At 49.1% G+C, this 24,861-nt stretch overlaps 44 non-coding genes across 44 annotated transcripts; all 44 read left to right on the top strand.

The window, feature by feature from the left end:
- The first annotated feature begins 132 nt into the window (after window positions 1-132).
- Trnaf-gaa (transfer RNA phenylalanine (anticodon GAA)) lies at window positions 133-205 on the top strand. Its single transcript has one exon. It is a non-coding gene; the product is annotated as a tRNA-Phe (tRNA).
- Window positions 206-740: 535 nt separating this feature from the next.
- Window positions 741-813, top strand: Trnak-uuu (transfer RNA lysine (anticodon UUU)). The gene has a single exon. It is a non-coding gene; the product is annotated as a tRNA-Lys (tRNA).
- A 138-nt stretch (window positions 814-951) lies between these two features.
- Trnas-cga (transfer RNA serine (anticodon CGA)) lies at window positions 952-1,033 on the top strand. Its single transcript has one exon. It is a non-coding gene; the product is annotated as a tRNA-Ser (tRNA).
- Window positions 1,034-1,724: 691 nt separating this feature from the next.
- Trnas-uga (transfer RNA serine (anticodon UGA)) lies at window positions 1,725-1,806 on the top strand. The gene has a single exon. It is a non-coding gene; the product is annotated as a tRNA-Ser (tRNA).
- Window positions 1,807-2,391: 585 nt separating this feature from the next.
- Window positions 2,392-2,464, top strand: Trnaf-gaa (transfer RNA phenylalanine (anticodon GAA)). The gene has a single exon. It is a non-coding gene; the product is annotated as a tRNA-Phe (tRNA).
- A 536-nt stretch (window positions 2,465-3,000) lies between these two features.
- On the top strand, window positions 3,001-3,073 carry Trnak-uuu (transfer RNA lysine (anticodon UUU)). The gene has a single exon. It is a non-coding gene; the product is annotated as a tRNA-Lys (tRNA).
- A 139-nt stretch (window positions 3,074-3,212) lies between these two features.
- On the top strand, window positions 3,213-3,294 carry Trnas-cga (transfer RNA serine (anticodon CGA)). Its single transcript has one exon. It is a non-coding gene; the product is annotated as a tRNA-Ser (tRNA).
- A 688-nt stretch (window positions 3,295-3,982) lies between these two features.
- Window positions 3,983-4,064, top strand: Trnas-uga (transfer RNA serine (anticodon UGA)). Its single transcript has one exon. It is a non-coding gene; the product is annotated as a tRNA-Ser (tRNA).
- Window positions 4,065-4,649: 585 nt separating this feature from the next.
- Window positions 4,650-4,722, top strand: Trnaf-gaa (transfer RNA phenylalanine (anticodon GAA)). Its single transcript has one exon. It is a non-coding gene; the product is annotated as a tRNA-Phe (tRNA).
- Window positions 4,723-5,258: 536 nt separating this feature from the next.
- Trnak-uuu (transfer RNA lysine (anticodon UUU)) lies at window positions 5,259-5,331 on the top strand. Its single transcript has one exon. It is a non-coding gene; the product is annotated as a tRNA-Lys (tRNA).
- A 139-nt stretch (window positions 5,332-5,470) lies between these two features.
- Trnas-cga (transfer RNA serine (anticodon CGA)) lies at window positions 5,471-5,552 on the top strand. Its single transcript has one exon. It is a non-coding gene; the product is annotated as a tRNA-Ser (tRNA).
- A 688-nt stretch (window positions 5,553-6,240) lies between these two features.
- Trnas-uga (transfer RNA serine (anticodon UGA)) lies at window positions 6,241-6,322 on the top strand. Its single transcript has one exon. It is a non-coding gene; the product is annotated as a tRNA-Ser (tRNA).
- Window positions 6,323-6,907: 585 nt separating this feature from the next.
- Window positions 6,908-6,980, top strand: Trnaf-gaa (transfer RNA phenylalanine (anticodon GAA)). Its single transcript has one exon. It is a non-coding gene; the product is annotated as a tRNA-Phe (tRNA).
- A 536-nt stretch (window positions 6,981-7,516) lies between these two features.
- Window positions 7,517-7,589, top strand: Trnak-uuu (transfer RNA lysine (anticodon UUU)). The gene has a single exon. It is a non-coding gene; the product is annotated as a tRNA-Lys (tRNA).
- A 139-nt stretch (window positions 7,590-7,728) lies between these two features.
- Window positions 7,729-7,810, top strand: Trnas-cga (transfer RNA serine (anticodon CGA)). Its single transcript has one exon. It is a non-coding gene; the product is annotated as a tRNA-Ser (tRNA).
- A 688-nt stretch (window positions 7,811-8,498) lies between these two features.
- On the top strand, window positions 8,499-8,580 carry Trnas-uga (transfer RNA serine (anticodon UGA)). The gene has a single exon. It is a non-coding gene; the product is annotated as a tRNA-Ser (tRNA).
- Window positions 8,581-9,165: 585 nt separating this feature from the next.
- On the top strand, window positions 9,166-9,238 carry Trnaf-gaa (transfer RNA phenylalanine (anticodon GAA)). The gene has a single exon. It is a non-coding gene; the product is annotated as a tRNA-Phe (tRNA).
- Window positions 9,239-9,774: 536 nt separating this feature from the next.
- On the top strand, window positions 9,775-9,847 carry Trnak-uuu (transfer RNA lysine (anticodon UUU)). The gene has a single exon. It is a non-coding gene; the product is annotated as a tRNA-Lys (tRNA).
- A 139-nt stretch (window positions 9,848-9,986) lies between these two features.
- On the top strand, window positions 9,987-10,068 carry Trnas-cga (transfer RNA serine (anticodon CGA)). The gene has a single exon. It is a non-coding gene; the product is annotated as a tRNA-Ser (tRNA).
- A 688-nt stretch (window positions 10,069-10,756) lies between these two features.
- On the top strand, window positions 10,757-10,838 carry Trnas-uga (transfer RNA serine (anticodon UGA)). The gene has a single exon. It is a non-coding gene; the product is annotated as a tRNA-Ser (tRNA).
- A 585-nt stretch (window positions 10,839-11,423) lies between these two features.
- Window positions 11,424-11,496, top strand: Trnaf-gaa (transfer RNA phenylalanine (anticodon GAA)). Its single transcript has one exon. It is a non-coding gene; the product is annotated as a tRNA-Phe (tRNA).
- A 536-nt stretch (window positions 11,497-12,032) lies between these two features.
- On the top strand, window positions 12,033-12,105 carry Trnak-uuu (transfer RNA lysine (anticodon UUU)). Its single transcript has one exon. It is a non-coding gene; the product is annotated as a tRNA-Lys (tRNA).
- Window positions 12,106-12,244: 139 nt separating this feature from the next.
- On the top strand, window positions 12,245-12,326 carry Trnas-cga (transfer RNA serine (anticodon CGA)). The gene has a single exon. It is a non-coding gene; the product is annotated as a tRNA-Ser (tRNA).
- A 688-nt stretch (window positions 12,327-13,014) lies between these two features.
- Trnas-uga (transfer RNA serine (anticodon UGA)) lies at window positions 13,015-13,096 on the top strand. Its single transcript has one exon. It is a non-coding gene; the product is annotated as a tRNA-Ser (tRNA).
- Window positions 13,097-13,681: 585 nt separating this feature from the next.
- Window positions 13,682-13,754, top strand: Trnaf-gaa (transfer RNA phenylalanine (anticodon GAA)). The gene has a single exon. It is a non-coding gene; the product is annotated as a tRNA-Phe (tRNA).
- A 536-nt stretch (window positions 13,755-14,290) lies between these two features.
- Window positions 14,291-14,363, top strand: Trnak-uuu (transfer RNA lysine (anticodon UUU)). Its single transcript has one exon. It is a non-coding gene; the product is annotated as a tRNA-Lys (tRNA).
- A 139-nt stretch (window positions 14,364-14,502) lies between these two features.
- Trnas-cga (transfer RNA serine (anticodon CGA)) lies at window positions 14,503-14,584 on the top strand. The gene has a single exon. It is a non-coding gene; the product is annotated as a tRNA-Ser (tRNA).
- A 688-nt stretch (window positions 14,585-15,272) lies between these two features.
- Trnas-uga (transfer RNA serine (anticodon UGA)) lies at window positions 15,273-15,354 on the top strand. Its single transcript has one exon. It is a non-coding gene; the product is annotated as a tRNA-Ser (tRNA).
- A 585-nt stretch (window positions 15,355-15,939) lies between these two features.
- Window positions 15,940-16,012, top strand: Trnaf-gaa (transfer RNA phenylalanine (anticodon GAA)). The gene has a single exon. It is a non-coding gene; the product is annotated as a tRNA-Phe (tRNA).
- A 536-nt stretch (window positions 16,013-16,548) lies between these two features.
- On the top strand, window positions 16,549-16,621 carry Trnak-uuu (transfer RNA lysine (anticodon UUU)). The gene has a single exon. It is a non-coding gene; the product is annotated as a tRNA-Lys (tRNA).
- A 139-nt stretch (window positions 16,622-16,760) lies between these two features.
- Window positions 16,761-16,842, top strand: Trnas-cga (transfer RNA serine (anticodon CGA)). The gene has a single exon. It is a non-coding gene; the product is annotated as a tRNA-Ser (tRNA).
- A 688-nt stretch (window positions 16,843-17,530) lies between these two features.
- Window positions 17,531-17,612, top strand: Trnas-uga (transfer RNA serine (anticodon UGA)). The gene has a single exon. It is a non-coding gene; the product is annotated as a tRNA-Ser (tRNA).
- A 585-nt stretch (window positions 17,613-18,197) lies between these two features.
- Trnaf-gaa (transfer RNA phenylalanine (anticodon GAA)) lies at window positions 18,198-18,270 on the top strand. The gene has a single exon. It is a non-coding gene; the product is annotated as a tRNA-Phe (tRNA).
- A 536-nt stretch (window positions 18,271-18,806) lies between these two features.
- Trnak-uuu (transfer RNA lysine (anticodon UUU)) lies at window positions 18,807-18,879 on the top strand. Its single transcript has one exon. It is a non-coding gene; the product is annotated as a tRNA-Lys (tRNA).
- Window positions 18,880-19,018: 139 nt separating this feature from the next.
- Trnas-cga (transfer RNA serine (anticodon CGA)) lies at window positions 19,019-19,100 on the top strand. Its single transcript has one exon. It is a non-coding gene; the product is annotated as a tRNA-Ser (tRNA).
- A 688-nt stretch (window positions 19,101-19,788) lies between these two features.
- Trnas-uga (transfer RNA serine (anticodon UGA)) lies at window positions 19,789-19,870 on the top strand. Its single transcript has one exon. It is a non-coding gene; the product is annotated as a tRNA-Ser (tRNA).
- A 585-nt stretch (window positions 19,871-20,455) lies between these two features.
- Window positions 20,456-20,528, top strand: Trnaf-gaa (transfer RNA phenylalanine (anticodon GAA)). The gene has a single exon. It is a non-coding gene; the product is annotated as a tRNA-Phe (tRNA).
- Window positions 20,529-21,064: 536 nt separating this feature from the next.
- Trnak-uuu (transfer RNA lysine (anticodon UUU)) lies at window positions 21,065-21,137 on the top strand. Its single transcript has one exon. It is a non-coding gene; the product is annotated as a tRNA-Lys (tRNA).
- A 139-nt stretch (window positions 21,138-21,276) lies between these two features.
- On the top strand, window positions 21,277-21,358 carry Trnas-cga (transfer RNA serine (anticodon CGA)). Its single transcript has one exon. It is a non-coding gene; the product is annotated as a tRNA-Ser (tRNA).
- A 688-nt stretch (window positions 21,359-22,046) lies between these two features.
- On the top strand, window positions 22,047-22,128 carry Trnas-uga (transfer RNA serine (anticodon UGA)). The gene has a single exon. It is a non-coding gene; the product is annotated as a tRNA-Ser (tRNA).
- Window positions 22,129-22,713: 585 nt separating this feature from the next.
- Trnaf-gaa (transfer RNA phenylalanine (anticodon GAA)) lies at window positions 22,714-22,786 on the top strand. Its single transcript has one exon. It is a non-coding gene; the product is annotated as a tRNA-Phe (tRNA).
- Window positions 22,787-23,322: 536 nt separating this feature from the next.
- On the top strand, window positions 23,323-23,395 carry Trnak-uuu (transfer RNA lysine (anticodon UUU)). The gene has a single exon. It is a non-coding gene; the product is annotated as a tRNA-Lys (tRNA).
- Window positions 23,396-23,534: 139 nt separating this feature from the next.
- On the top strand, window positions 23,535-23,616 carry Trnas-cga (transfer RNA serine (anticodon CGA)). The gene has a single exon. It is a non-coding gene; the product is annotated as a tRNA-Ser (tRNA).
- A 688-nt stretch (window positions 23,617-24,304) lies between these two features.
- Window positions 24,305-24,386, top strand: Trnas-uga (transfer RNA serine (anticodon UGA)). The gene has a single exon. It is a non-coding gene; the product is annotated as a tRNA-Ser (tRNA).
- The last annotated feature ends 475 nt before the right edge of the window (window positions 24,387-24,861 follow it).

Below are 24,861 nucleotides of genomic sequence, written 5' to 3'. Positions count from 1 at the left end.
ACACTAGATCGCGTGTTGCATCTGCTGCTCGCCTTCCAGCCTCCCTGTGTCTTATCAGACGAAGATGACTGTGAAATTGGCGGCGATTCAGAAGTTTAACGAAGACGCGCAATTGTGCAGACATAGGTGTGAGCCGAAATAGCTCAGTTGGGAGAGCGTTAGACTGAAGATCTAAAGGTCCCTGGTTCGATCCCGGGTTTCGGCAAGTGTTTGTTTTGAAGCTGATGCCAATGGAATTGCTCCGAGTCTGTGATGATGTAAGTACAGCCGAGAACAAAAATGACTCTGTCCTGTAACTGTTCAGGTTGTCTAGTGCTTGCCGTAAGAGGAACACAGTAGGCAACTCCCTGAGAAGTAAGAAAATACGAAAAGTCCTACCGACTGCGTTCCCTTTTTTGTGTCAGGAGGTAAAGAACGTCTCCAACGGAACCGTGAAATGAGCGAAAACGTGGGAAGCATTGCATTCGAAATACTTGTGAATTTTCCAATTGCCCAGTGAGTGTCGACAAAACACGTAACTCCTCTACTCCAACGTATGAGACCTAACGACTGCTGCGGTTTGTTTTTGCATCGTGTGTCAGCATTCTTAGATAGTCTGCTACGAGCTTAGCGCGACACGTTTGTAGACAGCATTCAGGCGACGTTTAATTAGTAACAGCTCGATGCAGCGATAGCACAACTGTGAAGGACATGAGTCAATGTATAGCTGTGCATCGTGGGACGATCTCTAACGTCATGTGAGCCGGATAGCTCAGTCGGTAGAGCATTAGGCTTTTAACCTAAGGGTCCAGGGTTCAAGTCCCTGTTCGGGCGGAGATTTTAATACTTTGGTAGCGATTCCTCTGGTAGCGGTGGAAACACTACGGAAAAGAATGCAGCTACGCCGTTTTCTGACGCCACAGTGCTTTAAACCGTATCAGTTGCATGTTTCGGAGAAAGTCCCGAACTACGGCAGTCGTGGCCGAGTAGTTAAGGCGTCTGACTCGAAATCAGATTCCCTGTGGGAGCGTAGGTTCGAATCCTACCGGCTGCGTGCGATTTTGCATAAAGAGGAGCAAATATTTTCACACACGTGACGCCATCCTCAACAAGACGAAAATTTCCGTTTTACAGTACTGAGTGTCGCGGCGGCCGCTGCTTTCTGTGGCTTACCGGTTCACCTCTCACTGACGCTGGGACTGCAGAAAGCCGTCGCAGGCCCACGAGTGCGCTGCCGTCATTTTCTCGCGTCGACGCCGAGTTCGTGAGTACACAGACGTGCTTGGAAGCGTTGGACAGAGCAAACATTCATTTCTCTCTTTTTTAAGAATCGCAATTCAGTCATTCGAGTGCGGCAAAAGCAATGGTGCAGCGTTTCTTTTCTTAAGATGTCGCAGCTACTTGCAAGTATGTCGACCACTTAAGACGACAGTAAACTAGCGTCAGCGGTGCGTCAGTGGGAAGTCGGTGAAGTCGCCATTGGAGCCACAAGCCAGTAATTACGTCATGCGAATCACTCGCACGCAACGCAGCTGTACGATAGCTCAGTCGGTAGAGCGTTTTGATTTTCAACCAAAGGGTGTTGGGTTCAAGGCCATGTCTAGGCGAAAATTAATACAATTTCGTAACGGCTAATGTGCTGGCAATGGGAAACACTACAGAAAAGAGTTAGGCCACGCAGCTTTCTGCCATTGGATTGCTTCTAAAGTTGGACTTTCACTTGTCGGAAGACGCTATTGCCACCGGCAGTCGTGGCCGAGTGGTTAAGGCGTCTGACTTGAAATCAGATTCCCTCTGGGAGCGTAGCTTCGAGTCCTGCCGACTGCGAAAATTTTCTCGCTCTCAGAAGATGGACGTTCAGCTGCATCCTAGCAGTTGCGTCTCTACTAAACACGTGGGTCTCCAGCAATGTGCAGTGTTCTTTGGTGCAGCGCTACAGTCGCTCCCAGAAGCCACAGCTCATCTCCTCGTCTCACTGCCGTCCACCAAGTGTCAGTGCAAGTGTCGCCTCTCTGGGCAGTGCAGATGTGTCCATTTTAGCTTGCAGACGGTGACGTGTAGCAATTTATGAGCTAACGCAAGTCAAATGTTTTAGCGTGTGTTTCTGCTAGATACTGGCTCTCACATAGTGGAGAGACTCACTCCTTCTTGTGTCTCGTTCTCTGCACACGAGTTGCACGTGGCATCGATATAGCAAAGGTTTTCTAGCGCCAGCGAAGTCGATATTACATGAATCGAGTCGACATGTTTGCTTCTTACGATGATGGAATCAGAAGAAATGTGTGTGGTACTTCACTGCATCTGCTGCTCGCCTTCCAGCCTCCCTGTGTCTTATCAGACGAAGATGACTGTGAAATTGGCGGCGATTCAGAAGTTTAACGAAGACGCGCAATTGTGCAGACATAGGTGTGAGCCGAAATAGCTCAGTTGGGAGAGCGTTAGACTGAAGATCTAAAGGTCCCTGGTTCGATCCCGGGTTTCGGCAAGTGTTTGTTTTGAAGCTGATGCCAATGGAATTGCTCCGAGTCTGTGATGATGTAAGTACAGCCGAGAACAAAAATGACTCTGTCCTGTAACTGTTCAGGTTGTCTAGTGCTTGCCGTAAGAGGAACACAGTAGGCAACTCCCTGAGAAGTAAGAAAATACGAAAAGTCCTACCGACTGCGTTCCCTTTTTTGTGTCAGGAGGTAAAGAACGTCTCCAACGGAACCGTGAAATGAGCGAAAACGTGGGAAGCATTGCATTCGAAATACTTGTGAATTTTCCAATTGCCCAGTGAGTGTCGACAAAACACGTAACTCCTCTACTCCAACGTATGAGACCTAACGACTGCTGCGGTTTGTTTTTGCATCGTGTGTCAGCATTCTTAGATAGTCTGCTACGAGCTTAGCGCGACACGTTTGTAGACAGCATTCAGGCGACGTTTAATTAGTAACAGCTCGATGCAGCGATAGCACAACTGTGAAGGACATGAGTCAATGTATAGCTGTGCATCGTGGGACGATCTCTAACGTCATGTGAGCCCGGATAGCTCAGTCGGTAGAGCATTAGGCTTTTAACCTAAGGGTCCAGGGTTCAAGTCCCTGTTCGGGCGGAGATTTTAATACTTTGGTAGCGATTCCTCTGGTAGCGGTGGAAACACTACGGAAAAGAATGCAGCTACGCCGTTTTCTGACGCCACAGTGCTTTAAACCGTATCAGTTGCATGTTTCGGGAGAAAGTCCCGAACTACGGCAGTCGTGGCCGAGTAGTTAAGGCGTCTGACTCGAAATCAGATTCCCTGTGGGAGCGTAGGTTCGAATCCTACCGGCTGCGTGCGATTTTGCATAAAGAGGAGCAAATATTTTCACACACGTGACGCCATCCTCAACAAGACGAAAATTTCCGTTTTACAGTACTGAGTGTCGCGGCGGCCGCTGCTTTCTGTGGCTACCGGTTCACCTCTCACTGACGCTGGGACTGCAGAAAGCCGTCGCAGGCCCACGAGTGCGCTGCCGTCATTTTCTCGCGTCGACGCCGAGTTCGTGAGTACACAGACGTGCTTGGAAGCGTTGGACAGAGCAAACATTCATTTCTCTCTTTTTTAAGAATCGCAATTCAGTCATTCGAGTGCGGCAAAAGCAATGGTGCAGCGTTTCTTTTCTTAAGATGTCGCAGCTACTTGCAAGTATGTCGACCACTTAAGACGACAGTAAACTAGCGTCAGCGGTGCGTCAGTGGGAAGTCGGTGAAGTCGCCATTGGAGCCACAAGCCAGTAATTACGTCATGCGAATCACTCGCACGCAACGCAGCTGTACGATAGCTCAGTCGGTAGAGCGTTTGATTTTCAACCAAAGGGTGTTGGGTTCAAGGCCATGTCTAGGCGAAAATTAATACAATTTCGTAACGGCTAATGTGCTGGCAATGGAAACACTACAGAAAAGAGTTAGGCCACGCAGCTTTCTGCCATTGGATTGCTTCTAAAGTTGGACTTTCACTTGTCGGAAGACGCTATTGCCCCCGGCAGTCGTGGCCGAGTGGTTAAGGCGTCTGACTTGAAATCAGATTCCCTCTGGGAGCGTAGCTTCGAGTCCTGCCGACTGCGAAAATTTTCTCGCTCTCAGAAGATGGACGTTCAGCTGCATCCTAGCAGTTGCGTCTCTACTAAACACGTGGGTCTCCAGCAATGTGCAGTGTTCTTTGGTGCAGCGCTACAGTCGCTCCCAGAAGCCACAGCTCATCTCCTCGTCTCACTGCCGTCCACCAAGTGTCAGTGCAAGTGTCGCCTCTCTGGGCAGTGCAGATGTGTCCATTTTAGCTTGCAGACGGTGACGTGTAGCAATTTATGAGCTAACGCAAGTCAAATGTTTTAGCGTGTGTTTCTGCTAGATACTGGCTCTCACATAGTGGAGAGACTCACTCCTTCTTGTGTCTCGTTCTCTGCACACGAGTTGCACGTGGCATCGATATAGCAAAGGTTTTCTAGCGCCAGCGAAGTCGATATTACATGAATCGAGTCGACATGTTTGCTTCTTACGATGATGGAATCAGAAGAAATGTGTGTGGTACTTCACTGCATCTGCTGCTCGCCTTCCAGCCTCCCTGTGTCTTATCAGACGAAGATGACTGTGAAATTGGCGGCGATTCAGAAGTTTAACGAAGACGCGCAATTGTGCAGACATAGGTGTGAGCCGAAATAGCTCAGTTGGGAGAGCGTTAGACTGAAGATCTAAAGGTCCCTGGTTCGATCCCGGGTTTCGGCAAGTGTTTGTTTTGAAGCTGATGCCAATGGAATTGCTCCGAGTCTGTGATGATGTAAGTACAGCCGAGAACAAAAATGACTCTGTCCTGTAACTGTTCAGGTTGTCTAGTGCTTGCCGTAAGAGGAACACAGTAGGCAACTCCCTGAGAAGTAAGAAAATACGAAAAGTCCTACCGACTGCGTTCCCTTTTTTGTGTCAGGAGGTAAAGAACGTCTCCAACGGAACCGTGAAATGAGCGAAAACGTGGGAAGCATTGCATTCGAAATACTTGTGAATTTTCCAATTGCCCAGTGAGTGTCGACAAAACACGTAACTCCTCTACTCCAACGTATGAGACCTAACGACTGCTGCGGTTTGTTTTTGCATCGTGTGTCAGCATTCTTAGATAGTCTGCTACGAGCTTAGCGCGACACGTTTGTAGACAGCATTCAGGCGACGTTTAATTAGTAACAGCTCGATGCAGCGATAGCACAACTGTGAAGGACATGAGTCAATGTATAGCTGTGCATCGTGGGACGATCTCTAACGTCATGTGAGCCCGGATAGCTCAGTCGGTAGAGCATTAGGCTTTTAACCTAAGGGTCCAGGGTTCAAGTCCCTGTTCGGGCGGAGATTTTAATACTTTGGTAGCGATTCCTCTGGTAGCGGTGGAAACACTACGGAAAAGAATGCAGCTACGCCGTTTTCTGACGCCACAGTGCTTTAAACCGTATCAGTTGCATGTTTCGGGAGAAAGTCCCGAACTACGGCAGTCGTGGCCGAGTAGTTAAGGCGTCTGACTCGAAATCAGATTCCCTGTGGGAGCGTAGGTTCGAATCCTACCGGCTGCGTGCGATTTTGCATAAAGAGGAGCAAATATTTTCACACACGTGACGCCATCCTCAACAAGACGAAAATTTCCGTTTTACAGTACTGAGTGTCGCGGCGGCCGCTGCTTTCTGTGGCTACCGGTTCACCTCTCACTGACGCTGGGACTGCAGAAAGCCGTCGCAGGCCCACGAGTGCGCTGCCGTCATTTTCTCGCGTCGACGCCGAGTTCGTGAGTACACAGACGTGCTTGGAAGCGTTGGACAGAGCAAACATTCATTTCTCTCTTTTTTAAGAATCGCAATTCAGTCATTCGAGTGCGGCAAAAGCAATGGTGCAGCGTTTCTTTTCTTAAGATGTCGCAGCTACTTGCAAGTATGTCGACCACTTAAGACGACAGTAAACTAGCGTCAGCGGTGCGTCAGTGGGAAGTCGGTGAAGTCGCCATTGGAGCCACAAGCCAGTAATTACGTCATGCGAATCACTCGCACGCAACGCAGCTGTACGATAGCTCAGTCGGTAGAGCGTTTGATTTTCAACCAAAGGGTGTTGGGTTCAAGGCCATGTCTAGGCGAAAATTAATACAATTTCGTAACGGCTAATGTGCTGGCAATGGAAACACTACAGAAAAGAGTTAGGCCACGCAGCTTTCTGCCATTGGATTGCTTCTAAAGTTGGACTTTCACTTGTCGGAAGACGCTATTGCCACCGGCAGTCGTGGCCGAGTGGTTAAGGCGTCTGACTTGAAATCAGATTCCCTCTGGGAGCGTAGCTTCGAGTCCTGCCGACTGCGAAAATTTTCTCGCTCTCAGAAGATGGACGTTCAGCTGCATCCTAGCAGTTGCGTCTCTACTAAACACGTGGGTCTCCAGCAATGTGCAGTGTTCTTTGGTGCAGCGCTACAGTCGCTCCCAGAAGCCACAGCTCATCTCCTCGTCTCACTGCCGTCCACCAAGTGTCAGTGCAAGTGTCGCCTCTCTGGGCAGTGCAGATGTGTCCATTTTAGCTTGCAGACGGTGACGTGTAGCAATTTATGAGCTAACGCAAGTCAAATGTTTTAGCGTGTGTTTCTGCTAGATACTGGCTCTCACATAGTGGAGAGACTCACTCCTTCTTGTGTCTCGTTCTCTGCACACGAGTTGCACGTGGCATCGATATAGCAAAGGTTTTCTAGCGCCAGCGAAGTCGATATTACATGAATCGAGTCGACATGTTTGCTTCTTACGATGATGGAATCAGAAGAAATGTGTGTGGTACTTCACTGCATCTGCTGCTCGCCTTCCAGCCTCCCTGTGTCTTATCAGACGAAGATGACTGTGAAATTGGCGGCGATTCAGAAGTTTAACGAAGACGCGCAATTGTGCAGACATAGGTGTGAGCCGAAATAGCTCAGTTGGGAGAGCGTTAGACTGAAGATCTAAAGGTCCCTGGTTCGATCCCGGGTTTCGGCAAGTGTTTGTTTTGAAGCTGATGCCAATGGAATTGCTCCGAGTCTGTGATGATGTAAGTACAGCCGAGAACAAAAATGACTCTGTCCTGTAACTGTTCAGGTTGTCTAGTGCTTGCCGTAAGAGGAACACAGTAGGCAACTCCCTGAGAAGTAAGAAAATACGAAAAGTCCTACCGACTGCGTTCCCTTTTTTGTGTCAGGAGGTAAAGAACGTCTCCAACGGAACCGTGAAATGAGCGAAAACGTGGGAAGCATTGCATTCGAAATACTTGTGAATTTTCCAATTGCCCAGTGAGTGTCGACAAAACACGTAACTCCTCTACTCCAACGTATGAGACCTAACGACTGCTGCGGTTTGTTTTTGCATCGTGTGTCAGCATTCTTAGATAGTCTGCTACGAGCTTAGCGCGACACGTTTGTAGACAGCATTCAGGCGACGTTTAATTAGTAACAGCTCGATGCAGCGATAGCACAACTGTGAAGGACATGAGTCAATGTATAGCTGTGCATCGTGGGACGATCTCTAACGTCATGTGAGCCCGGATAGCTCAGTCGGTAGAGCATTAGGCTTTTAACCTAAGGGTCCAGGGTTCAAGTCCCTGTTCGGGCGGAGATTTTAATACTTTGGTAGCGATTCCTCTGGTAGCGGTGGAAACACTACGGAAAAGAATGCAGCTACGCCGTTTTCTGACGCCACAGTGCTTTAAACCGTATCAGTTGCATGTTTCGGGAGAAAGTCCCGAACTACGGCAGTCGTGGCCGAGTAGTTAAGGCGTCTGACTCGAAATCAGATTCCCTGTGGGAGCGTAGGTTCGAATCCTACCGGCTGCGTGCGATTTTGCATAAAGAGGAGCAAATATTTTCACACACGTGACGCCATCCTCAACAAGACGAAAATTTCCGTTTTACAGTACTGAGTGTCGCGGCGGCCGCTGCTTTCTGTGGCTACCGGTTCACCTCTCACTGACGCTGGGACTGCAGAAAGCCGTCGCAGGCCCACGAGTGCGCTGCCGTCATTTTCTCGCGTCGACGCCGAGTTCGTGAGTACACAGACGTGCTTGGAAGCGTTGGACAGAGCAAACATTCATTTCTCTCTTTTTTAAGAATCGCAATTCAGTCATTCGAGTGCGGCAAAAGCAATGGTGCAGCGTTTCTTTTCTTAAGATGTCGCAGCTACTTGCAAGTATGTCGACCACTTAAGACGACAGTAAACTAGCGTCAGCGGTGCGTCAGTGGGAAGTCGGTGAAGTCGCCATTGGAGCCACAAGCCAGTAATTACGTCATGCGAATCACTCGCACGCAACGCAGCTGTACGATAGCTCAGTCGGTAGAGCGTTTGATTTTCAACCAAAGGGTGTTGGGTTCAAGGCCATGTCTAGGCGAAAATTAATACAATTTCGTAACGGCTAATGTGCTGGCAATGGAAACACTACAGAAAAGAGTTAGGCCACGCAGCTTTCTGCCATTGGATTGCTTCTAAAGTTGGACTTTCACTTGTCGGAAGACGCTATTGCCCCCGGCAGTCGTGGCCGAGTGGTTAAGGCGTCTGACTTGAAATCAGATTCCCTCTGGGAGCGTAGCTTCGAGTCCTGCCGACTGCGAAAATTTTCTCGCTCTCAGAAGATGGACGTTCAGCTGCATCCTAGCAGTTGCGTCTCTACTAAACACGTGGGTCTCCAGCAATGTGCAGTGTTCTTTGGTGCAGCGCTACAGTCGCTCCCAGAAGCCACAGCTCATCTCCTCGTCTCACTGCCGTCCACCAAGTGTCAGTGCAAGTGTCGCCTCTCTGGGCAGTGCAGATGTGTCCATTTTAGCTTGCAGACGGTGACGTGTAGCAATTTATGAGCTAACGCAAGTCAAATGTTTTAGCGTGTGTTTCTGCTAGATACTGGCTCTCACATAGTGGAGAGACTCACTCCTTCTTGTGTCTCGTTCTCTGCACACGAGTTGCACGTGGCATCGATATAGCAAAGGTTTTCTAGCGCCAGCGAAGTCGATATTACATGAATCGAGTCGACATGTTTGCTTCTTACGATGATGGAATCAGAAGAAATGTGTGTGGTACTTCACTGCATCTGCTGCTCGCCTTCCAGCCTCCCTGTGTCTTATCAGACGAAGATGACTGTGAAATTGGCGGCGATTCAGAAGTTTAACGAAGACGCGCAATTGTGCAGACATAGGTGTGAGCCGAAATAGCTCAGTTGGGAGAGCGTTAGACTGAAGATCTAAAGGTCCCTGGTTCGATCCCGGGTTTCGGCAAGTGTTTGTTTTGAAGCTGATGCCAATGGAATTGCTCCGAGTCTGTGATGATGTAAGTACAGCCGAGAACAAAAATGACTCTGTCCTGTAACTGTTCAGGTTGTCTAGTGCTTGCCGTAAGAGGAACACAGTAGGCAACTCCCTGAGAAGTAAGAAAATACGAAAAGTCCTACCGACTGCGTTCCCTTTTTTGTGTCAGGAGGTAAAGAACGTCTCCAACGGAACCGTGAAATGAGCGAAAACGTGGGAAGCATTGCATTCGAAATACTTGTGAATTTTCCAATTGCCCAGTGAGTGTCGACAAAACACGTAACTCCTCTACTCCAACGTATGAGACCTAACGACTGCTGCGGTTTGTTTTTGCATCGTGTGTCAGCATTCTTAGATAGTCTGCTACGAGCTTAGCGCGACACGTTTGTAGACAGCATTCAGGCGACGTTTAATTAGTAACAGCTCGATGCAGCGATAGCACAACTGTGAAGGACATGAGTCAATGTATAGCTGTGCATCGTGGGACGATCTCTAACGTCATGTGAGCCCGGATAGCTCAGTCGGTAGAGCATTAGGCTTTTAACCTAAGGGTCCAGGGTTCAAGTCCCTGTTCGGGCGGAGATTTTAATACTTTGGTAGCGATTCCTCTGGTAGCGGTGGAAACACTACGGAAAAGAATGCAGCTACGCCGTTTTCTGACGCCACAGTGCTTTAAACCGTATCAGTTGCATGTTTCGGGAGAAAGTCCCGAACTACGGCAGTCGTGGCCGAGTAGTTAAGGCGTCTGACTCGAAATCAGATTCCCTGTGGGAGCGTAGGTTCGAATCCTACCGGCTGCGTGCGATTTTGCATAAAGAGGAGCAAATATTTTCACACACGTGACGCCATCCTCAACAAGACGAAAATTTCCGTTTTACAGTACTGAGTGTCGCGGCGGCCGCTGCTTTCTGTGGCTACCGGTTCACCTCTCACTGACGCTGGGACTGCAGAAAGCCGTCGCAGGCCCACGAGTGCGCTGCCGTCATTTTCTCGCGTCGACGCCGAGTTCGTGAGTACACAGACGTGCTTGGAAGCGTTGGACAGAGCAAACATTCATTTCTCTCTTTTTTAAGAATCGCAATTCAGTCATTCGAGTGCGGCAAAAGCAATGGTGCAGCGTTTCTTTTCTTAAGATGTCGCAGCTACTTGCAAGTATGTCGACCACTTAAGACGACAGTAAACTAGCGTCAGCGGTGCGTCAGTGGGAAGTCGGTGAAGTCGCCATTGGAGCCACAAGCCAGTAATTACGTCATGCGAATCACTCGCACGCAACGCAGCTGTACGATAGCTCAGTCGGTAGAGCGTTTGATTTTCAACCAAAGGGTGTTGGGTTCAAGGCCATGTCTAGGCGAAAATTAATACAATTTCGTAACGGCTAATGTGCTGGCAATGGAAACACTACAGAAAAGAGTTAGGCCACGCAGCTTTCTGCCATTGGATTGCTTCTAAAGTTGGACTTTCACTTGTCGGAAGACGCTATTGCCCCCGGCAGTCGTGGCCGAGTGGTTAAGGCGTCTGACTTGAAATCAGATTCCCTCTGGGAGCGTAGCTTCGAGTCCTGCCGACTGCGAAAATTTTCTCGCTCTCAGAAGATGGACGTTCAGCTGCATCCTAGCAGTTGCGTCTCTACTAAACACGTGGGTCTCCAGCAATGTGCAGTGTTCTTTGGTGCAGCGCTACAGTCGCTCCCAGAAGCCACAGCTCATCTCCTCGTCTCACTGCCGTCCACCAAGTGTCAGTGCAAGTGTCGCCTCTCTGGGCAGTGCAGATGTGTCCATTTTAGCTTGCAGACGGTGACGTGTAGCAATTTATGAGCTAACGCAAGTCAAATGTTTTAGCGTGTGTTTCTGCTAGATACTGGCTCTCACATAGTGGAGAGACTCACTCCTTCTTGTGTCTCGTTCTCTGCACACGAGTTGCACGTGGCATCGATATAGCAAAGGTTTTCTAGCGCCAGCGAAGTCGATATTACATGAATCGAGTCGACATGTTTGCTTCTTACGATGATGGAATCAGAAGAAATGTGTGTGGTACTTCACTGCATCTGCTGCTCGCCTTCCAGCCTCCCTGTGTCTTATCAGACGAAGATGACTGTGAAATTGGCGGCGATTCAGAAGTTTAACGAAGACGCGCAATTGTGCAGACATAGGTGTGAGCCGAAATAGCTCAGTTGGGAGAGCGTTAGACTGAAGATCTAAAGGTCCCTGGTTCGATCCCGGGTTTCGGCAAGTGTTTGTTTTGAAGCTGATGCCAATGGAATTGCTCCGAGTCTGTGATGATGTAAGTACAGCCGAGAACAAAAATGACTCTGTCCTGTAACTGTTCAGGTTGTCTAGTGCTTGCCGTAAGAGGAACACAGTAGGCAACTCCCTGAGAAGTAAGAAAATACGAAAAGTCCTACCGACTGCGTTCCCTTTTTTGTGTCAGGAGGTAAAGAACGTCTCCAACGGAACCGTGAAATGAGCGAAAACGTGGGAAGCATTGCATTCGAAATACTTGTGAATTTTCCAATTGCCCAGTGAGTGTCGACAAAACACGTAACTCCTCTACTCCAACGTATGAGACCTAACGACTGCTGCGGTTTGTTTTTGCATCGTGTGTCAGCATTCTTAGATAGTCTGCTACGAGCTTAGCGCGACACGTTTGTAGACAGCATTCAGGCGACGTTTAATTAGTAACAGCTCGATGCAGCGATAGCACAACTGTGAAGGACATGAGTCAATGTATAGCTGTGCATCGTGGGACGATCTCTAACGTCATGTGAGCCCGGATAGCTCAGTCGGTAGAGCATTAGGCTTTTAACCTAAGGGTCCAGGGTTCAAGTCCCTGTTCGGGCGGAGATTTTAATACTTTGGTAGCGATTCCTCTGGTAGCGGTGGAAACACTACGGAAAAGAATGCAGCTACGCCGTTTTCTGACGCCACAGTGCTTTAAACCGTATCAGTTGCATGTTTCGGGAGAAAGTCCCGAACTACGGCAGTCGTGGCCGAGTAGTTAAGGCGTCTGACTCGAAATCAGATTCCCTGTGGGAGCGTAGGTTCGAATCCTACCGGCTGCGTGCGATTTTGCATAAAGAGGAGCAAATATTTTCACACACGTGACGCCATCCTCAACAAGACGAAAATTTCCGTTTTACAGTACTGAGTGTCGCGGCGGCCGCTGCTTTCTGTGGCTACCGGTTCACCTCTCACTGACGCTGGGACTGCAGAAAGCCGTCGCAGGCCCACGAGTGCGCTGCCGTCATTTTCTCGCGTCGACGCCGAGTTCGTGAGTACACAGACGTGCTTGGAAGCGTTGGACAGAGCAAACATTCATTTCTCTCTTTTTTAAGAATCGCAATTCAGTCATTCGAGTGCGGCAAAAGCAATGGTGCAGCGTTTCTTTTCTTAAGATGTCGCAGCTACTTGCAAGTATGTCGACCACTTAAGACGACAGTAAACTAGCGTCAGCGGTGCGTCAGTGGGAAGTCGGTGAAGTCGCCATTGGAGCCACAAGCCAGTAATTACGTCATGCGAATCACTCGCACGCAACGCAGCTGTACGATAGCTCAGTCGGTAGAGCGTTTGATTTTCAACCAAAGGGTGTTGGGTTCAAGGCCATGTCTAGGCGAAAATTAATACAATTTCGTAACGGCTAATGTGCTGGCAATGGAAACACTACAGAAAAGAGTTAGGCCACGCAGCTTTCTGCCATTGGATTGCTTCTAAAGTTGGACTTTCACTTGTCGGAAGACGCTATTGCCCCCGGCAGTCGTGGCCGAGTGGTTAAGGCGTCTGACTTGAAATCAGATTCCCTCTGGGAGCGTAGCTTCGAGTCCTGCCGACTGCGAAAATTTTCTCGCTCTCAGAAGATGGACGTTCAGCTGCATCCTAGCAGTTGCGTCTCTACTAAACACGTGGGTCTCCAGCAATGTGCAGTGTTCTTTGGTGCAGCGCTACAGTCGCTCCCAGAAGCCACAGCTCATCTCCTCGTCTCACTGCCGTCCACCAAGTGTCAGTGCAAGTGTCGCCTCTCTGGGCAGTGCAGATGTGTCCATTTTAGCTTGCAGACGGTGACGTGTAGCAATTTATGAGCTAACGCAAGTCAAATGTTTTAGCGTGTGTTTCTGCTAGATACTGGCTCTCACATAGTGGAGAGACTCACTCCTTCTTGTGTCTCGTTCTCTGCACACGAGTTGCACGTGGCATCGATATAGCAAAGGTTTTCTAGCGCCAGCGAAGTCGATATTACATGAATCGAGTCGACATGTTTGCTTCTTACGATGATGGAATCAGAAGAAATGTGTGTGGTACTTCACTGCATCTGCTGCTCGCCTTCCAGCCTCCCTGTGTCTTATCAGACGAAGATGACTGTGAAATTGGCGGCGATTCAGAAGTTTAACGAAGACGCGCAATTGTGCAGACATAGGTGTGAGCCGAAATAGCTCAGTTGGGAGAGCGTTAGACTGAAGATCTAAAGGTCCCTGGTTCGATCCCGGGTTTCGGCAAGTGTTTGTTTTGAAGCTGATGCCAATGGAATTGCTCCGAGTCTGTGATGATGTAAGTACAGCCGAGAACAAAAATGACTCTGTCCTGTAACTGTTCAGGTTGTCTAGTGCTTGCCGTAAGAGGAACACAGTAGGCAACTCCCTGAGAAGTAAGAAAATACGAAAAGTCCTACCGACTGCGTTCCCTTTTTTGTGTCAGGAGGTAAAGAACGTCTCCAACGGAACCGTGAAATGAGCGAAAACGTGGGAAGCATTGCATTCGAAATACTTGTGAATTTTCCAATTGCCCAGTGAGTGTCGACAAAACACGTAACTCCTCTACTCCAACGTATGAGACCTAACGACTGCTGCGGTTTGTTTTTGCATCGTGTGTCAGCATTCTTAGATAGTCTGCTACGAGCTTAGCGCGACACGTTTGTAGACAGCATTCAGGCGACGTTTAATTAGTAACAGCTCGATGCAGCGATAGCACAACTGTGAAGGACATGAGTCAATGTATAGCTGTGCATCGTGGGACGATCTCTAACGTCATGTGAGCCCGGATAGCTCAGTCGGTAGAGCATTAGGCTTTTAACCTAAGGGTCCAGGGTTCAAGTCCCTGTTCGGGCGGAGATTTTAATACTTTGGTAGCGATTCCTCTGGTAGCGGTGGAAACACTACGGAAAAGAATGCAGCTACGCCGTTTTCTGACGCCACAGTGCTTTAAACCGTATCAGTTGCATGTTTCGGGAGAAAGTCCCGAACTACGGCAGTCGTGGCCGAGTAGTTAAGGCGTCTGACTCGAAATCAGGTTCCCTGTGGGAGCGTAGGTTCGAATCCTACCGGCTGCGTGCGATTTTGCATAAAGAGGAGCAAATATTTTCACACACGTGACGCCATCCTCAACAAGACGAAAATTTCCGTTTTACAGTACTGAGTGTCGCGGCGGCCGCTGCTTTCTGTGGCTACCGGTTCACCTCTCACTGACGCTGGGACTGCAGAAAGCCGTCGCAGGCCCACGAGTGCGCTGCCGTCATTTTCTCGCGTCGACGCCGAGTTCGTGAGTACACAGACGTGCTTGGAAGCGTTGGACAGAGCAAACATTCATTTCTCTCTTTTTTAAGAATCGCAATTCAGTCATTCGAGTGCGGCAAAAGCAATGGTGCAGCGTTTCTTTTCTTAAGATGTCGCAGCTACTTGCAAGTATGTCGACCACTTAAGACGACAGTAAACTAGCGTCAGCGGTGCGTCAGTGGGAAGTCGGTGAAGTCGCCATTGGAGCCACAAGCCAGTAATTACGTCATGCGAATCACTCGCACGCAACGCAGCTGTACGATAGCTCAGTCGGTAGAGCGTTTGATTTTCAACCAAAGGGTGTTGGGTTCAAGGCCATGTCTAGGCGAAAATTAATACAATTTCGTAACGGCTAATGTGCTGGCAATGGAAACACTACAGAAAAGAGTTAGGCCACGCAGCTTTCTGCCATTGGATTGCTTCTAAAGTTGGACTTTCACTTGTCGGAAGACGCTATTGCCCCCGGCAGTCGTGGCCGAGTGGTTAAGGCGTCTGACTTGAAATCAGATTCCCTCTGGGAGCGTAGCTTCGAGTCCTGCCGACTGCGAAAATTTTCTCGCTCTCAGAAGATGGACGTTCAGCTGCATCCTAGCAGTTGCGTCTCTACTAAACACGTGGGTCTCCAGCAATGTGCAGTGTTCTTTGGTGCAGCGCTACAGTCGCTCCCAGAAGCCACAGCTCATCTCCTCGTCTCACTGCCGTCCACCAAGTGTCAGTGCAAGTGTCGCCTCTCTGGGCAGTGCAGATGTGTCCATTTTAGCTTGCAGACGGTGACGTGTAGCAATTTATGAGCTAACGCAAGTCAAATGTTTTAGCGTGTGTTTCTGCTAGATACTGGCTCTCACATAGTGGAGAGACTCACTCCTTCTTGTGTCTCGTTCTCTGCACACGAGTTGCACGTGGCATCGATATAGCAAAGGTTTTCTAGCGCCAGCGAAGTCGATATTACATGAATCGAGTCGACATGTTTGCTTCTTACGATGATGGAATCAGAAGAAATGTGTGTGGTACTTCACTGCATCTGCTGCTCGCCTTCCAGCCTCCCTGTGTCTTATCAGACGAAGATGACTGTGAAATTGGCGGCGATTCAGAAGTTTAACGAAGACGCGCAATTGTGCAGACATAGGTGTGAGCCGAAATAGCTCAGTTGGGAGAGCGTTAGACTGAAGATCTAAAGGTCCCTGGTTCGATCCCGGGTTTCGGCAAGTGTTTGTTTTGAAGCTGATGCCAATGGAATTGCTCCGAGTCTGTGATGATGTAAGTACAGCCGAGAACAAAAATGACTCTGTCCTGTAACTGTTCAGGTTGTCTAGTGCTTGCCGTAAGAGGAACACAGTAGGCAACTCCCTGAGAAGTAAGAAAATACGAAAAGTCCTACCGACTGCGTTCCCTTTTTTGTGTCAGGAGGTAAAGAACGTCTCCAACGGAACCGTGAAATGAGCGAAAACGTGGGAAGCATTGCATTCGAAATACTTGTGAATTTTCCAATTGCCCAGTGAGTGTCGACAAAACACGTAACTCCTCTACTCCAACGTATGAGACCTAACGACTGCTGCGGTTTGTTTTTGCATCGTGTGTCAGCATTCTTAGATAGTCTGCTACGAGCTTAGCGCGACACGTTTGTAGACAGCATTCAGGCGACGTTTAATTAGTAACAGCTCGATGCAGCGATAGCACAACTGTGAAGGACATGAGTCAATGTATAGCTGTGCATCGTGGGACGATCTCTAACGTCATGTGAGCCCGGATAGCTCAGTCGGTAGAGCATTAGGCTTTTAACCTAAGGGTCCAGGGTTCAAGTCCCTGTTCGGGCGGAGATTTTAATACTTTGGTAGCGATTCCTCTGGTAGCGGTGGAAACACTACGGAAAAGAATGCAGCTACGCCGTTTTCTGACGCCACAGTGCTTTAAACCGTATCAGTTGCATGTTTCGGGAGAAAGTCCCGAACTACGGCAGTCGTGGCCGAGTAGTTAAGGCGTCTGACTCGAAATCAGATTCCCTGTGGGAGCGTAGGTTCGAATCCTACCGGCTGCGTGCGATTTTGCATAAAGAGGAGCAAATATTTTCACACACGTGACGCCATCCTCAACAAGACGAAAATTTCCGTTTTACAGTACTGAGTGTCGCGGCGGCCGCTGCTTTCTGTGGCTACCGGTTCACCTCTCACTGACGCTGGGACTGCAGAAAGCCGTCGCAGGCCCACGAGTGCGCTGCCGTCATTTTCTCGCGTCGACGCCGAGTTCGTGAGTACACAGACGTGCTTGGAAGCGTTGGACAGAGCAAACATTCATTTCTCTCTTTTTTAAGAATCGCAATTCAGTCATTCGAGTGCGGCAAAAGCAATGGTGCAGCGTTTCTTTTCTTAAGATGTCGCAGCTACTTGCAAGTATGTCGACCACTTAAGACGACAGTAAACTAGCGTCAGCGGTGCGTCAGTGGGAAGTCGGTGAAGTCGCCATTGGAGCCACAAGCCAGTAATTACGTCATGCGAATCACTCGCACGCAACGCAGCTGTACGATAGCTCAGTCGGTAGAGCGTTTGATTTTCAACCAAAGGGTGTTGGGTTCAAGGCCATGTCTAGGCGAAAATTAATACAATTTCGTAACGGCTAATGTGCTGGCAATGGAAACACTACAGAAAAGAGTTAGGCCACGCAGCTTTCTGCCATTGGATTGCTTCTAAAGTTGGACTTTCACTTGTCGGAAGACGCTATTGCCCCCGGCAGTCGTGGCCGAGTGGTTAAGGCGTCTGACTTGAAATCAGATTCCCTCTGGGAGCGTAGCTTCGAGTCCTGCCGACTGCGAAAATTTTCTCGCTCTCAGAAGATGGACGTTCAGCTGCATCCTAGCAGTTGCGTCTCTACTAAACACGTGGGTCTCCAGCAATGTGCAGTGTTCTTTGGTGCAGCGCTACAGTCGCTCCCAGAAGCCACAGCTCATCTCCTCGTCTCACTGCCGTCCACCAAGTGTCAGTGCAAGTGTCGCCTCTCTGGGCAGTGCAGATGTGTCCATTTTAGCTTGCAGACGGTGACGTGTAGCAATTTATGAGCTAACGCAAGTCAAATGTTTTAGCGTGTGTTTCTGCTAGATACTGGCTCTCACATAGTGGAGAGACTCACTCCTTCTTGTGTCTCGTTCTCTGCACACGAGTTGCACGTGGCATCGATATAGCAAAGGTTTTCTAGCGCCAGCGAAGTCGATATTACATGAATCGAGTCGACATGTTTGCTTCTTACGATGATGGAATCAGAAGAAATGTGTGTGGTACTTCACTGCATCTGCTGCTCGCCTTCCAGCCTCCCTGTGTCTTATCAGACGAAGATGACTGTGAAATTGGCGGCGATTCAGAAGTTTAACGAAGACGCGCAATTGTGCAGACATAGGTGTGAGCCGAAATAGCTCAGTTGGGAGAGCGTTAGACTGAAGATCTAAAGGTCCCTGGTTCGATCCCGGGTTTCGGCAAGTGTTTGTTTTGAAGCTGATGCCAATGGAATTGCTCCGAGTCTGTGATGATGTAAGTACAGCCGAGAACAAAAATGACTCTGTCCTGTAACTGTTCAGGTTGTCTAGTGCTTGCCGTAAGAGGAACACAGTAGGCAACTCCCTGAGAAGTAAGAAAATACGAAAAGTCCTACCGACTGCGTTCCCTTTTTTGTGTCAGGAGGTAAAGAACGTCTCCAACGGAACCGTGAAATGAGCGAAAACGTGGGAAGCATTGCATTCGAAATACTTGTGAATTTTCCAATTGCCCAGTGAGTGTCGACAAAACACGTAACTCCTCTACTCCAACGTATGAGACCTAACGACTGCTGCGGTTTGTTTTTGCATCGTGTGTCAGCATTCTTAGATAGTCTGCTACGAGCTTAGCGCGACACGTTTGTAGACAGCATTCAGGCGACGTTTAATTAGTAACAGCTCGATGCAGCGATAGCACAACTGTGAAGGACATGAGTCAATGTATAGCTGTGCATCGTGGGACGATCTCTAACGTCATGTGAGCCCGGATAGCTCAGTCGGTAGAGCATTAGGCTTTTAACCTAAGGGTCCAGGGTTCAAGTCCCTGTTCGGGCGGAGATTTTAATACTTTGGTAGCGATTCCTCTGGTAGCGGTGGAAACACTACGGAAAAGAATGCAGCTACGCCGTTTTCTGACGCCACAGTGCTTTAAACCGTATCAGTTGCATGTTTCGGGAGAAAGTCCCGAACTACGGCAGTCGTGGCCGAGTAGTTAAGGCGTCTGACTCGAAATCAGATTCCCTGTGGGAGCGTAGGTTCGAATCCTACCGGCTGCGTGCGATTTTGCATAAAGAGGAGCAAATATTTTCACACACGTGACGCCATCCTCAACAAGACGAAAATTTCCGTTTTACAGTACTGAGTGTCGCGGCGGCCGCTGCTTTCTGTGGCTACCGGTTCACCTCTCACTGACGCTGGGACTGCAGAAAGCCGTCGCAGGCCCACGAGTGCGCTGCCGTCATTTTCTCGCGTCGACGCCGAGTTCGTGAGTACACAGACGTGCTTGGAAGCGTTGGACAGAGCAAACATTCATTTCTCTCTTTTTTAAGAATCGCAATTCAGTCATTCGAGTGCGGCAAAAGCAATGGTGCAGCGTTTCTTTTCTTAAGATGTCGCAGCTACTTGCAAGTATGTCGACCACTTAAGACGACAGTAAACTAGCGTCAGCGGTGCGTCAGTGGGAAGTCGGTGAAGTCGCCATTGGAGCCACAAGCCAGTAATTACGTCATGCGAATCACTCGCACGCAACGCAGCTGTACGATAGCTCAGTCGGTAGAGCGTTTGATTTTCAACCAAAGGGTGTTGGGTTCAAGGCCATGTCTAGGCGAAAATTAATACAATTTCGTAACGGCTAATGTGCTGGCAATGGAAACACTACAGAAAAGAGTTAGGCCACGCAGCTTTCTGCCATTGGATTGCTTCTAAAGTTGGACTTTCACTTGTCGGAAGACGCTATTGCCACCGGCAGTCGTGGCCGAGTGGTTAAGGCGTCTGACTTGAAATCAGATTCCCTCTGGGAGCGTAGCTTCGAGTCCTGCCGACTGCGAAAATTTTCTCGCTCTCAGAAGATGGACGTTCAGCTGCATCCTAGCAGTTGCGTCTCTACTAAACACGTGGGTCTCCAGCAATGTGCAGTGTTCTTTGGTGCAGCGCTACAGTCGCTCCCAGAAGCCACAGCTCATCTCCTCGTCTCACTGCCGTCCACCAAGTGTCAGTGCAAGTGTCGCCTCTCTGGGCAGTGCAGATGTGTCCATTTTAGCTTGCAGACGGTGACGTGTAGCAATTTATGAGCTAACGCAAGTCAAATGTTTTAGCGTGTGTTTCTGCTAGATACTGGCTCTCACATAGTGGAGAGACTCACTCCTTCTTGTGTCTCGTTCTCTGCACACGAGTTGCACGTGGCATCGATATAGCAAAGGTTTTCTAGCGCCAGCGAAGTCGATATTACATGAATCGAGTCGACATGTTTGCTTCTTACGATGATGGAATCAGAAGAAATGTGTGTGGTACTTCACTGCATCTGCTGCTCGCCTTCCAGCCTCCCTGTGTCTTATCAGACGAAGATGACTGTGAAATTGGCGGCGATTCAGAAGTTTAACGAAGACGCGCAATTGTGCAGACATAGGTGTGAGCCGAAATAGCTCAGTTGGGAGAGCGTTAGACTGAAGATCTAAAGGTCCCTGGTTCGATCCCGGGTTTCGGCAAGTGTTTGTTTTGAAGCTGATGCCAATGGAATTGCTCCGAGTCTGTGATGATGTAAGTACAGCCGAGAACAAAAATGACTCTGTCCTGTAACTGTTCAGGTTGTCTAGTGCTTGCCGTAAGAGGAACACAGTAGGCAACTCCCTGAGAAGTAAGAAAATACGAAAAGTCCTACCGACTGCGTTCCCTTTTTTGTGTCAGGAGGTAAAGAACGTCTCCAACGGAACCGTGAAATGAGCGAAAACGTGGGAAGCATTGCATTCGAAATACTTGTGAATTTTCCAATTGCCCAGTGAGTGTCGACAAAACACGTAACTCCTCTACTCCAACGTATGAGACCTAACGACTGCTGCGGTTTGTTTTTGCATCGTGTGTCAGCATTCTTAGATAGTCTGCTACGAGCTTAGCGCGACACGTTTGTAGACAGCATTCAGGCGACGTTTAATTAGTAACAGCTCGATGCAGCGATAGCACAACTGTGAAGGACATGAGTCAATGTATAGCTGTGCATCGTGGGACGATCTCTAACGTCATGTGAGCCCGGATAGCTCAGTCGGTAGAGCATTAGGCTTTTAACCTAAGGGTCCAGGGTTCAAGTCCCTGTTCGGGCGGAGATTTTAATACTTTGGTAGCGATTCCTCTGGTAGCGGTGGAAACACTACGGAAAAGAATGCAGCTACGCCGTTTTCTGACGCCACAGTGCTTTAAACCGTATCAGTTGCATGTTTCGGGAGAAAGTCCCGAACTACGGCAGTCGTGGCCGAGTAGTTAAGGCGTCTGACTCGAAATCAGATTCCCTGTGGGAGCGTAGGTTCGAATCCTACCGGCTGCGTGCGATTTTGCATAAAGAGGAGCAAATATTTTCACACACGTGACGCCATCCTCAACAAGACGAAAATTTCCGTTTTACAGTACTGAGTGTCGCGGCGGCCGCTGCTTTCTGTGGCTACCGGTTCACCTCTCACTGACGCTGGGACTGCAGAAAGCCGTCGCAGGCCCACGAGTGCGCTGCCGTCATTTTCTCGCGTCGACGCCGAGTTCGTGAGTACACAGACGTGCTTGGAAGCGTTGGACAGAGCAAACATTCATTTCTCTCTTTTTTAAGAATCGCAATTCAGTCATTCGAGTGCGGCAAAAGCAATGGTGCAGCGTTTCTTTTCTTAAGATGTCGCAGCTACTTGCAAGTATGTCGACCACTTAAGACGACAGTAAACTAGCGTCAGCGGTGCGTCAGTGGGAAGTCGGTGAAGTCGCCATTGGAGCCACAAGCCAGTAATTACGTCATGCGAATCACTCGCACGCAACGCAGCTGTACGATAGCTCAGTCGGTAGAGCGTTTGATTTTCAACCAAAGGGTGTTGGGTTCAAGGCCATGTCTAGGCGAAAATTAATACAATTTCGTAACGGCTAATGTGCTGGCAATGGAAACACTACAGAAAAGAGTTAGGCCACGCAGCTTTCTGCCATTGGATTGCTTCTAAAGTTGGACTTTCACTTGTCGGAAGACGCTATTGCCCCCGGCAGTCGTGGCCGAGTGGTTAAGGCGTCTGACTTGAAATCAGATTCCCTCTGGGAGCGTAGCTTCGAGTCCTGCCGACTGCGAAAATTTTCTCGCTCTCAGAAGATGGACGTTCAGCTGCATCCTAGCAGTTGCGTCTCTACTAAACACGTGGGTCTCCAGCAATGTGCAGTGTTCTTTGGTGCAGCGCTACAGTCGCTCCCAGAAGCCACAGCTCATCTCCTCGTCTCACTGCCGTCCACCAAGTGTCAGTGCAAGTGTCGCCTCTCTGGGCAGTGCAGATGTGTCCATTTTAGCTTGCAGACGGTGACGTGTAGCAATTTATGAGCTAACGCAAGTCAAATGTTTTAGCGTGTGTTTCTGCTAGATACTGGCTCTCACATAGTGGAGAGACTCACTCCTTCTTGTGTCTCGTTCTCTGCACACGAGTTGCACGTGGCATCGATATAGCAAAGGTTTTCTAGCGCCAGCGAAGTCGATATTACATGAATCGAGTCGACATGTTTGCTTCTTACGATGATGGAATCAGAAGAAATGTGTGTGGTACTTCACTGCATCTGCTGCTCGCCTTCCAGCCTCCCTGTGTCTTATCAGACGAAGATGACTGTGAAATTGGCGGCGATTCAGAAGTTTAACGAAGACGCGCAATTGTGCAGACATAGGTGTGAGCCGAAATAGCTCAGTTGGGAGAGCGTTAGACTGAAGATCTAAAGGTCCCTGGTTCGATCCCGGGTTTCGGCAAGTGTTTGTTTTGAAGCTGATGCCAATGGAATTGCTCCGAGTCTGTGATGATGTAAGTACAGCCGAGAACAAAAATGACTCTGTCCTGTAACTGTTCAGGTTGTCTAGTGCTTGCCGTAAGAGGAACACAGTAGGCAACTCCCTGAGAAGTAAGAAAATACGAAAAGTCCTACCGACTGCGTTCCCTTTTTTGTGTCAGGAGGTAAAGAACGTCTCCAACGGAACCGTGAAATGAGCGAAAACGTGGGAAGCATTGCATTCGAAATACTTGTGAATTTTCCAATTGCCCAGTGAGTGTCGACAAAACACGTAACTCCTCTACTCCAACGTATGAGACCTAACGACTGCTGCGGTTTGTTTTTGCATCGTGTGTCAGCATTCTTAGATAGTCTGCTACGAGCTTAGCGCGACACGTTTGTAGACAGCATTCAGGCGACGTTTAATTAGTAACAGCTCGATGCAGCGATAGCACAACTGTGAAGGACATGAGTCAATGTATAGCTGTGCATCGTGGGACGATCTCTAACGTCATGTGAGCCCGGATAGCTCAGTCGGTAGAGCATTAGGCTTTTAACCTAAGGGTCCAGGGTTCAAGTCCCTGTTCGGGCGGAGATTTTAATACTTTGGTAGCGATTCCTCTGGTAGCGGTGGAAACACTACGGAAAAGAATGCAGCTACGCCGTTTTCTGACGCCACAGTGCTTTAAACCGTATCAGTTGCATGTTTCGGGAGAAAGTCCCGAACTACGGCAGTCGTGGCCGAGTAGTTAAGGCGTCTGACTCGAAATCAGATTCCCTGTGGGAGCGTAGGTTCGAATCCTACCGGCTGCGTGCGATTTTGCATAAAGAGGAGCAAATATTTTCACACACGTGACGCCATCCTCAACAAGACGAAAATTTCCGTTTTACAGTACTGAGTGTCGCGGCGGCCGCTGCTTTCTGTGGCTACCGGTTCACCTCTCACTGACGCTGGGACTGCAGAAAGCCGTCGCAGGCCCACGAGTGCGCTGCCGTCATTTTCTCGCGTCGACGCCGAGTTCGTGAGTACACAGACGTGCTTGGAAGCGTTGGACAGAGCAAACATTCATTTCTCTCTTTTTTAAGAATCGCAATTCAGTCATTCGAGTGCGGCAAAAGCAATGGTGCAGCGTTTCTTTTCTTAAGATGTCGCAGCTACTTGCAAGTATGTCGACCACTTAAGACGACAGTAAACTAGCGTCAGCGGTGCGTCAGTGGGAAGTCGGTGAAGTCGCCATTGGAGCCACAAGCCAGTAATTACGTCATGCGAATCACTCGCACGCAACGCAGCTGTACGATAGCTCAGTCGGTAGAGCGTTTGATTTTCAACCAAAGGGTGTTGGGTTCAAGGCCATGTCTAGGCGAAAATTAATACAATTTCGTAACGGCTAATGTGCTGGCAATGGAAACACTACAGAAAAGAGTTAGGCCACGCAGCTTTCTGCCATTGGATTGCTTCTAAAGTTGGACTTTCACTTGTCGGAAGACGCTATTGCCCCCGGCAGTCGTGGCCGAGTGGTTAAGGCGTCTGACTTGAAATCAGATTCCCTCTGGGAGCGTAGCTTCGAGTCCTGCCGACTGCGAAAATTTTCTCGCTCTCAGAAGATGGACGTTCAGCTGCATCCTAGCAGTTGCGTCTCTACTAAACACGTGGGTCTCCAGCAATGTGCAGTGTTCTTTGGTGCAGCGCTACAGTCGCTCCCAGAAGCCACAGCTCATCTCCTCGTCTCACTGCCGTCCACCAAGTGTCAGTGCAAGTGTCGCCTCTCTGGGCAGTGCAGATGTGTCCATTTTAGCTTGCAGACGGTGACGTGTAGCAATTTATGAGCTAACGCAAGTCAAATGTTTTAGCGTGTGTTTCTGCTAGATACTGGCTCTCACATAGTGGAGAGACTCACTCCTTCTTGTGTCTCGTTCTCTGCACACGAGTTGCACGTGGCATCGATATAGCAAAGGTTTTCTAGCGCCAGCGAAGTCGATATTACATGAATCGAGTCGACATGTTTGCTTCTTACGATGATGGAATCAGAAGAAATGTGTGTGGTACTTCACTGCATC

The sequence above is a fragment of the Schistocerca gregaria genome, unplaced genomic scaffold (genome assembly GCF_023897955.1).
Source record: "Schistocerca gregaria isolate iqSchGreg1 unplaced genomic scaffold, iqSchGreg1.2 ptg000582l, whole genome shotgun sequence".
NCBI lineage: Eukaryota > Metazoa > Arthropoda > Insecta > Orthoptera > Acrididae > Schistocerca > Schistocerca gregaria.
The sequence above is the reverse complement of the archived record's forward strand: the minus strand, read 5'-3'. Positions and strand labels throughout refer to the sequence as shown.